Source organism: Fukomys damarensis, unplaced genomic scaffold (assembly GCF_012274545.1).
Source record: "Fukomys damarensis isolate Sample0158 unplaced genomic scaffold, DMR_v1.0_HiC HiC_scaffold_30, whole genome shotgun sequence".
Taxonomy (NCBI): domain Eukaryota; kingdom Metazoa; phylum Chordata; class Mammalia; order Rodentia; family Bathyergidae; genus Fukomys; species Fukomys damarensis.
The window spans coordinates 44,935,889-44,946,625 of NW_022900942.1; positions in this window are offsets into that span (position 1 = coordinate 44,935,889).

Here is a 10,737-nt window from a genome sequence, read left to right on the forward strand (position 1 = left end):
CTGGTCTGTGACAGGAACTGTCCAGCTCCCCGCTCCACTCCTGGCCTCGATGCTTACACTGCCTTTCTGGGTCTCCAAGGAGCTACTTTTTAGAGGTGGAAGTTAGTTACTTAGTCTGAGGAGCGTGTTCTACAGTGTTGATTAGGTTTACAACAGAGTGCTTTGAAATAAATTATTTGGAAGTGAATACCTGTTCTCCCAAGATGTCCTTGTATTCTATTGGAAGCTTTTGGTGCTCATAGGAAAGCCAAGATCCCTTTTTACCCCAAGTCTCAACCTGATCTTACAGAGCCAAGTTCCCCCAGGAACTGCTTTGTGAAAGGACTTAGAGCAAGATTTTGACAAACAGACTCACACTCTCTAATTTGGAAGCATTGTATCATCTTCCAAATTTTAAGAACAAGAGAAAGTTGTAGGAGAATTCTCTCAGTGGTCACTGATGAGACAGCTTTAACTTTACCTTAGTAGACCCATGTAGTCCTAGAATTTTTAATCTTCAAACATGATTACTGTGATTTAACACACAAATTTTAAGTTAATAAGGTTAGCTTTCCCTGCAGGGCTCAGTTTGACATAGAATGCACTATAAACAAATAACCGGCAGAAGTAGCTGAGGAAAAGCAGACAATAGCACGTGGAATGTCAAATGAATTTAAGGAGGATAGAAATGTAGATTTAGTTTCTTGCTGAGCACTGAAAACACTCTTGTGTTTTAGTTGACTCCCCTTCTCCAAAGATTCCATCCCTCCAGGTTTCTTTTCTCTCCCTGGAGCATGGCTGTGTTGGTGTGTGTGTGTGTGTGTGTGTGTGTGTGTGTGTGTGTGTGTGTGTTTGTAGGGGGAATTAGGGAGAATACACCAGGAAGACAGGCTCTGTTTGGTTTTTCTGGACCTGTGCCGAGGAAGATCTCATTCTAAAGCTATGCTCACTGCTAAACCCACGCATATGAAAGCTGCCTCATCTGCATAGTCTAAAACCAACCTGTGGCTGTTAGAATATTTAAGGAGCAAAAGAAACAGGAAGCTACCCTTTGCTTGGGGGAATTAGGGAGAATACACCAGGAAGACAGGCTCTGTTTGGTTTTTCTGGACCTGTGCCGAGGAAGATCTCATTCTAAAGCTATGCTCACTGCTAAACCCACGCATTGGAAAGCTGCCTCATCTGCATAGTCTAAAACCAACCTGTGGCTGTTAGAATATTTAAGGAGCAAAAGAAACAGGAAGCTACCCTTTGCTTTTTTATGTTGTTGGTTCTGTTTGTGGGCCAGGGATTCCTAGGGTTGGGCCTAACTCTAATTCCTTTGTTTGTGTGTTTGTTCTGTTTCTCACCCAAAACTTGTCAGAATTTTTTCCTAAAAGTCAGCTGTGGCTTCCCAACATACTTGAGTCTTAGCAGCTGCCTATCTCTCACTGAAAGGCATGTTAGTCCATAGTCTAAAGGATTATTAGGGTCTTCTCAGATGAGCCTGATTTTCCTGATCTCTGTGTAACTTATTTTTTATTTGTCACAGCAAGGGAGACAATTGTATAAAATGAAATGATTAGAGATTCTATAGTCCTTTCTTGAAGGTCTATTTCATTTCCCCTCATAACAGCTTTGATTGGGCTCGAGAGGGCTCATGTCTCCATTTACAGAATTTAGGCTCATGGTTGCAATGACTTGGTGAGTTCTCACACTCTGGCCTCCAGACCATAAGAGGTATCCACTTTCTGCTCCTCTCTGTCTCTAAGAAGGGGCCAAATTGTGAGATAATATGAACTAGGGATGGATTCATGGAGGAGGTGACTTTGAAACAGGCCCTAAAGAAACTGATAGATCATCCTAGGTGGGCAGATAGAAGAAACTAAGTAATGGAAGTAATTAGCTGGCTACAAGGTCTAAGAATAAAAATTCAGGTGGAAGGAAAACTGTCTAGGAGTTTAATATTCTTGGGGAAGTACTAAAAGAAGCAGGTGAAAAGCATGTGACTTCAAGTGCACATTTATGCATATGTTCAGGTGGGACTATGCACAGTTATGTAGGGTGGGAGAGAGGTCCGGAAGGAATGGCAGTGGGAAGGATCCTAGAGCGACCTTTCTTTCACAACCTTTTGAGCTAAGAATAACAAGGAAAGCAGAGTTGTCACAGAAACTGCTGAAGCCTTGGAGTCAAAAGATCTCATTACTTCCAGAACTGCCACTCGTGAGCTACACACCACTTGGCAGCACCACCACTCTGAGACTCATCCTTGTGACCCACAAAATAAATGTGAAGAACTAGCTTCTTCAGGGACCTATGCAATTATGGGAGGTTAAGATAAACATGGGATAACATGTTCAAATGCACATAGTGCGCCAGAAAGAGCTCTTTAAAAACAATATTTTATTTTCATTTTCAGAAGTAGCAACAGAAAACCACGATGGAAAAATTAATACACAAGTCCCTACCTGGATGCACACACATATACATGTGGATGGATGTGTTTTTAGTTGGGACATCACTAATATCCTTTCTCCTTTTCTCTTGAACTTGGGAATTTGCCCAGAAATTGCTTTGATCACCAGGAGGCTTCCTGCTCTGTCTTCCCAAGGGCCCCACACCCTTCCTGCCTCCTCCTTTAACCTTGCCCCCAACCTTCAAAGAAAACAAAGAGTGTCGCTTGTGTTCCCTTCAGAGCATAATCAGGATAGCCAATCAGAATACACATGAATAATTTAACCTCCCGGCGGGGACTGGACAGGATTGGAAGATGCAGCAGCTTCCCAAAATTAATAAAGGCTTTTATAGAGCCATAAAAAGCCATAATTCAATCATTTTAAAAAGGGCACCGAACACAACGCTTATTAAAGGCTGGGTGCCGCCGAGGTGTGTTCAGGGAGGCTGAGAATGCTCACTCAGCAGCAGTGGCCCCAACTCACGCCCACCCCCTTGCTCCACAGGCAGATAACCTGACCCAAGCATTTAATAAGCAATATTTACTGATGATTCTTCCCTGACTGCCTTAGTCAGGGGATAGTACTAATAAACAGGAGAGGACTTTTTCTTAACAGGAAAACATGGTGGTTGAGGTGGGTGAGCCATTTACTTTTGGATACAAGTTATGTTTTCTCTGTAGTCTAGTCTATCACTTTGGGGATGAATTTTTGCAGGTTTTCCTACCTGCAACCTATTGTTCCTTAAGTAGATTAAACAGGGCCATGATAATCTTTGCTTTCTCTAATATTCTTTCATAATGTGTAAAAGCAGAGTAGTACCCAGTGTTGGCATGCAGATGAAATATCCAGATTGTACACACCATATTCCATGGTCTTTGGCCCACAGTGAGTCAGTACGCCCTGCCTGATTATCAGATGGCTTTTGGAGGACTGCAAGTTCCCCAGGGTAAGAATGGACCAGCAGCCTCACACTCCCAATGAAAAGGCCAAGTTTGCATCATTTGTGCATTACACAGAGGTTGCCCACAAAGAGAGCAAAGGAGGCTGATCACAAGTGACCTTGTCCAGTTCTTTCGGTAATTTTTACATCTTCCTTCCTGGAAGAAGAGAGAAGAAATTAGAATTCATACAAATGCCAGTCCTAGCAGTGACCCCACATGTTTCAACGCAGAACTTTCCTCTTTTTCTTCCTCGGTGTCCTCGTCGTTAAGCAACTTCCTTCCCCAACCCATGGTGATAAGGCTGTTGGGAGGGATGGGAAACAAACTTAGGGAACAGAGTAGGTTAAAGTGTACTTCACTTGCAAAAGGGAACGTAAGTCTCAGACATCAGGGATCTCAGCAAGCTTGCCCCAAGCATGCCTCTTCTTGCATCATCTTTGACTCTTCTATATACAGGGACAAATGTTTCAGGGTTGCCACAATGAATGAAATTTTAGCAAAGAGAACATAAATAAATAACCAGCTACACAGCCCAGATAGCCCTCAATGACTTGTCTAACACACGTTACCCCCTGTGCACTTTGCCCTCCCAGCTTCCTTGCCAAAGCATGAGGAGGTGTATCTTTGGGCGCTGCAGGCACTAAGTAATCTGACCGTTTATCTAACCTCAAGTGACAAAGTGATGGTCCTCATTTATCATAGTCTTTCTCAGTCAAGGATTAGGTCACACTGGGCCCAGGTTTTGCTAATGAGATCATGCATAATGAATAAGGGTCAGCTGACATCTCGTCGACTCTATCACTGTCACCAGGAAGGCTGAGGTAAGGCAGTGAGGAGGGGGCGCCTGTCAGCTACTCAGAATCTGAACAGATGGGAAGCACTGGTTGGAGCTGCTACCCCTCAAAACAGGCCCGACTCTTAGAAGTCGAGGAGTTAGGCTCATGCATTCATTCATGTACTCATCCCTCCGTTGTCCATTCCACAGATAGTTATGGATGCAGCAGGGATAATTGGTTCTGTCCTGCTGCAGAGGGTGACAGAATCTCTCCCCATACGTCTGGATCTTCCCCTAGAGTATCAATCCTTTTCCGGGCTTGCTAAAAAGAGAGCAAGAAGGACAATGGAAAGAAACAGAAGACAAACAAAAAAGAAATGAGTAAGAGAGCAAAGAAAGGGCAGGGGAAAGGAGGGGAGGAAAGGGAAGAGCGGAAAATGGATACATGCTATCAGCACTTGAGTTTGACAGATCAGAAAATAACATGGACACTTCCTTTAATCAGCCACAAACTTTTTGCAGGCTCTCATTCATTCTAGTTTAAGATTTTGTGATTCTGAACAGAGGAGAAAGTCCAACTTACTCGAACAAAAGCCAGGTTTGTCCCTGGATCCATGAAGATTGTAACAGATAACTGTATCATTTAAATCTGACTTACATCAATTCGTAGTCACATATCTTTATCAATGAAATATAATTCTGAAACAACTTCATTGGGTCATAATGATGTTGTAATCATAAATGTATACACATGTAATATGTATTTTCCATTCAGTAGTTTGGGATACAATATAAATTTGCATTTCTTAGTACACCCTAAAATTAATATTATACATCCGTTTTGCTTATTAAAAAGATTCTTCTTCCCAAATCAGCTTCATTTTCATTCTTCTATCTAAATTTTTTTTCTGTCCAAAATACTATGATCTGGAAAGAATTACCATAGGGGAAGAAAAAACAGTACTGTTTCTTTTCTCAGAATTAATGTCTGGTTCTTACCCTGGATAGTTCACTGAGGTGTTTGGCATGATTAAGTTCCCTATAGGTATAGGACTGAGGTCACCATCTTGTTGCTGGCTGGTTGCCAAAAGTCACTCTCAGATCCTAGAGATCACCTTCATGTCCTAGATATGTGGTCATCTTACACCACAATGCCTGCTTCCTCCAAATCAGCAGAAGAATCTCTTTGCATTCGGCCATAACAGGGTGTTACTTAAGCAAACATGACCATGGAAATGATCATCTGAGCACTGTCTCACAGAAACTTTCCTTATCAAGTGAATGACTGTATCGTTGTATTCTCAGGCACACTTATTCTTAAAGGTAGATAATTATGTGAGAAATAGCTAATAAAAGACTGGAATGATGGGGACCATCCTAAAACTCTTCCTACCACAAATGTATGGAGAGCATTTTGCAAACTTGTGAGGGAATAAATTAGAATACTTTCTCAAACTGATGGCACCCATGTATCCATATGAAGACCCAAAATGAAAATATTCCAGCACCCAGAGGAGCACCCAGAGGCTCATTTTGTGTTCTGTCTTCAGTGATACCACTGTCCTAATTTGTAACAACAGAAATCAGTTTTATCTGTTTCTTTGTTTTGTACACTTAAATATGTGTTTAAATGGAAAAATATGATATAGACTGTTTCTAGCTTTTTTGCTCAAAGTTCATTATTATATAGCATTATCTTGAATTAATATTTTGACTCTATTCTTGAAGGACATTTGAGGATCCAGCTTGTAGCTTTTATAAGTGCCTTTTCTGTGAAGGTTTTTGGACATATCTATGTTAACATGTACATACACAATGTCTAAGTTACAGATCTGTGGATTCTCCTTGTGACCCAAGGACTAACTGCCTAAATTCTAGGTCTCTTTTCTTAACTTGTTAAGAAAAACAAACATTTGTGGGAAGGAATATGAATTTTTCATAATATGAGTGTTGTGTGTGAGGAAACTAGTGGGACCATTAAATTCATTAATCAATTTAATGAATTTGTACTTTGATAGTCATGGGGGATCTAGCAGGAGATAGAAAAATTTACATCATCATGGAGCTCTATTCTAGTGATACAGTTAGATAAGAAAAGATATGAAGAAAAAGTAAAGCATGTTTATATATAAGAATTAAACTTGTAGGTCAGGTAAGTGTTATGGAGAGATACAAAACAAGAAAAAAGATTCTAGTGTGTTGAGAGAAAATCAATTAAACTTTGAGCAAAGACCTAAGGGAAAGAAAAACCTTGTACATATCTAGGGAAAAGAGTACATTAGACAGAGGCCTTATGAAATGCATATGTCTGTGATGCTTTAAGATTAGGACGCCAGCTCAGGTAAAATAGTAGAGGTCAGAAATACAAGGAGATGAGAAGTAATGTCTTGTGGGTTGCTGAAGGAGTCATTGAGTGAGGTGAGGAGCCATTGGAATCTGTTTTAACTTCAGCAGGCACTACAATGAGAACATACTACATGGGACACAGAAAGTGAAGAGAGGTAATAATGAGAATGAAAAGACTATAACAGAGTAGCACACATGTATTTATTGGAGTATGTTGGGATTTTTGCATGAGAAGAGATTGTTCTATGAACATGAAACATAAAAATTAGTGTAGGGAAGTTTTCAGAGGTGGTAGGTTTTTCATTGTGTGACTTGAGTTATCATTTGGATAAAGGAAAAGACAAGAAGAGATAATGAATATCACAGCAAGTGTGAATCTAACCATACATTTCTACCTTTCTCATTTGAACTGAAATGTACTCATCATTAAGAGATTTAAGGATCCTATGTTTCCATTCTGTGATTCATCCAAAAGTGATTAAATTTTTACCAAACCAGAAAATATTTAGTTAATAAGCATAATCTACCTGTGTGACCATGAAAACCACAGGAATTATTATTATCTTCCTCATCAAGAGGATATATAATTGTATAAATATAGTGATGGATGGCAGAATTATTTGGCTTTTTAAAAATGCAGCTTCATTTGTTTTCTGCAATTGTCAGCTTTCCTTCTTGTTTTGTCTATCCTCACAATCAACACATCTTTTTAAATTTTTATAAACTTGAGAGTACACTTGAGTTTGATTTCTGCAAAATCTTTGTATTTTCTTTTTGAGTTCTGAATCTTGGAATTCTATTAACATGAGTATGGTTAGCATAGATTTCTCACATCATCCAATTAAATGCAATATTTCCTGCTTTTCAGAGTAGTAAGTTTCATGACTGCTGTTGATAATGCCTTTGCTTCTATTTATGGCATATTTCATCTTCTTAAAACTCAATGTTTTAAAATGTGCATTAACTTTTGAAATGCTATTTCCCGCATATCCCCTCAGGAGTGCTTCTTATCTAAATATATTATGATCATTCGACCCTAAACTTTTGCCTATTTCTTTTTACATGTCTCGTTTAGCTCCATAGACAGATAAAGTCCAGAATAACGTTTACCTGCTTTGGTTGCTAAGAACAGGTTGTACAGGGAATTATTATTTTACATGTATGTACTGTGCCTCAATGATTCCAGATTTGGTGTTCTGTCCTTATAAAGGCAATTTATGTTTCTGTTTTAATGAATGCTCTATCCTTTAATTGACCCATTTTAACTGGGAAAAAGTTAAAAAGCTTTCATCTCATCTGTGTGTCAGGCACACAGCCTCATGCTAGGATACTGAGATCACTTACCCTTCCCCCATATATCATTTTTTTTAAATCTAGGCCATCTTTGCAGAGGGGGTAGAATAGAACTGCATACATTTTTTCCTTTACTTTAACTGGGAAAAAATTAAAAAGCTTTCATCTCCTCTGTGTGTCAGGCACACAGCCTCATGCTAGGATACTGAGATTACTTACCCTTCCCCCATATATCATTTTTTTAAATCTAGGCCATCTTTGCAGAGGGGGTAGAATAGAACTGCATACATTTTTTCCTTTCGACATCATGTCCTTTCTCGTCAATTTAATTCTAATCAATCAGCAACCATGTGTGTACTGTATATATCTTCCTTGTAGTTTCACAGCCTGTTAGTCACTTTTCACAAGCAAACTGGCCATCAACCTTAAAAAGGCCGCGTGCTGAGCAACTCTGCTCACAGGGTCTGGGTTTCCCTCAGGGCCTTTGCTCCATACAAATCTGAAAATATCTACACCGACCCCACTAGCCTTGTCCTACAACCTCATGTAGATGCTGCTTCGTTGCAACACACTAATCATGAATGTAGCCCAAGGTAATGAGCAGCAAGAGATTGATACCGTACAGTATATTTATAACAAATTCTTTCTCTATGTGAATTTGGAGGTGAAACCTGTATAGCAAACAGGTTCTGGTCAGTGTTCAAATTTCATTCAGACTCCTTCTTAAGAAAACACTGCAATAATTCTGTGGAATTAATAAATGGTGAACTCAAAATTAGTTAGTGACTCCACCTTGTAAATTTTAGTGATATTATCACGGACTGCAATTGATTTTTTTAAAGTCAGTCTGATAAGTTTCAGATAGTTCTAGAATGGTCATGTCATGTGTGGAGCAGAATTCATTTTGAAGACTTATAGTGTGAAGAGACACGTGGAGAATCTAAAGTGAAGCTACAAGAGAGAGACCCTGAAAGTTGCATCAGAAGCAGAATGAAGACAGAAGTGATTAGGCTGAGGAGAACCACAAAGTTTCATCAAAATGTGTAAGGTTAAGGTTTGAAAAAAAATGAAAGCTTATTTTCACTTAGGATGAGTAATTATTTCATAGATTTTTCTGAGATTCATGATCACCTAATATATAATACACAATAATCCAGGTACCTTGATTAAGGAAAGAGTCAGTAAAGATGACAGGAATGTGATAGATGATATGAAAACTTCTAAATCGAGGTGCAGACTTTGAAGCCAAAATGGCAGGAGATACAACTGCAAGGTTTTGAATGAAGAATTATCTCAGCTGATTGATTTTCTTTGGGTTCTTTTGGTGTTGGCTTAAGGCAGACTGTGTAGACAAAGGCAGGGAGGGATACAAAGGACAGTTAGAAGCTTTGGCCATGACAACAGGGTGGGAGTGCAAAATCAAGAAGAGTAAAGATGACCTAATAGTTAAGGACAGTCTGAAAATCTGAAGTTTTGGAATAAAGAAAGCAAGTTTGGAAAAAAATGCCAAGGTCTTCTATATCATTAACAAATAGCATTGTAGAATTGTGTGAAACACAGTACCACATTTTAAATGTATGTATAAGAGCAAGACGTAGAACTTTCCTTGAGGAAATCTTATCTATTTAGACAGAAAGATATATAAATAGCTGTAATGCCATATAACAGTAAAATACAAAAATGTGTCATATAGACCAAAGTAAGCAAATGCCACCATTTATTTATGCTAGAATCACAGCCGTTTTAAATAAAGTTGGCAAAGTCTCAGTTTTCTCCTTTATAAAACGGACACACTTTGTCTATGTGCTTGTTATGAGAACTAAGAATGAAACGTGAGTACAATATCTAGCACTTCCTGTCTCTGCTGTCTCTTTTAGAGCTGCCTTTGTTTCTTATACTTCCTTTCCTTTCTTTATCTCATATGTGCCCAAAGCAGGCACACCAGTCTCTGCACTTCACTTGGCGATTTCTAAGCTTTGTATTTTGTACTGTGGAACCCTTTTTGTACAGATTTTCTTTCTAACTCTTTGATGCATATGAAACCTGGCTGACTTCTGATGATGACATGGCCCTAGAGCCATCTTATAAAGGCCACTTGCTCTCACTCTGGTCTTTATAACAGGACTAACAACAGTTTGAATGTGAGCTGAGTGTGTTGTGCAAGTGTTCCTGCTTTGGAATCAAATTCCTGTTACGAAATAGTAAGAGGATACAAACTTAATAAAATTATGGCATTCAAATTTGGGGTCTTCCCCTATCTTTCACTATGCACTAAACTAAAATCCAAGTGGATTAAAGATCTAAATATTAAAAGAGAAACACTAAACCTGTTGGAAGATAAGCTCAGTGGAACTTTTGAAGACCTTGGCATAGGAGACTTTATGAACAAATCCTCAGAAGCACGGGAACTAGCACAAAGAATCAACAACTGGGATCTCATCTTTTAAAAAAGCTTCTGCACTGCAAGAGAAACCACCAACAGAGCTAAGAGACAACCTACAATGTGGGAAAAAATTTTACCAGCTATTCCTCAAACAAAGGTCTACTATCCAGAATATATAAAGAAATAAAAAAAATTAGATTCTCCCAAATTTAAAAACCCAATTCAAAAGTATGCATCTGAAATGAATAGACATTTCTCAGACAGAGAAGTAAAAGCAGCAAATAAATATATGAAAAAATATTGAACACCACTGGTCATTTGAGAGATGCAGTAGAAAACAACACTGAGATTCCATCTTAGCCCAGAAAGAATAGCTGCCATTAAGAAATCAACCAATAACAAATGTTGGCCAGGTTGTGGAGAGAAAGGAACCCTTCATCATTGTTGGTGGGAGTGCAGACTGGTGCAACCACTGTGGAAATCAATACGGAGACACCTCAAAGAACTAGGATTAGAAGCCCCATCTGACCCAGCTATTCCCCTGCTGGGTATCTTCCTGAAAGAATTAAAAGAATCATGAATCAT